Source organism: Myotis brandtii, unplaced genomic scaffold (genome assembly GCF_000412655.1).
Source record: "Myotis brandtii unplaced genomic scaffold, ASM41265v1 scaffold496, whole genome shotgun sequence".
NCBI classification, from domain to species: domain Eukaryota; kingdom Metazoa; phylum Chordata; class Mammalia; order Chiroptera; family Vespertilionidae; genus Myotis; species Myotis brandtii.
In genome coordinates, this window is record NW_005368921.1 from 153,699 (window position 1) to 154,086 (window position 388).

General features: G+C 35.8%; 1 pseudogene; it reads left to right on the top strand.

The window, feature by feature from the left end:
* Positions 1-388, top strand: part of LOC102245748 — a 6,084-nt pseudogene that overhangs the window by 942 nt on the left and 4,754 nt on the right.

Consider the following 388-nt stretch of genomic DNA (forward strand, 5'->3'; position numbering starts at 1 on the left):
TGAAGATATGAATCAACTAAAATAGTTGACAGGGACAATTCTTCCATCTTTGAAAATATCTACATCAAATCTGTTTAAATAGATTTTCATCTGCATAATCTAACACATTCTGACAAGACCACCACCACCAATGTGGTCAATGTTGTGCTGATAAATGTTTAACAGCTGGCTCTCAATCAAAGAAAGCAAAACTCTGATTTATACTGTCGGCCAATTTCTGTGGCACAAATTCTCCATCCAAGGCTGATTTCAGCTGCTAATGTGATGCCACTAAATGCAGAGCTGAGGAGAAACGTGCAGTAATACACTATTATATTCTACCAGAAAGACCCAAAAGATATAAATAATGTCAAGAGTCAGAACAGTAAAGTGTAGTAAATAATTGAGG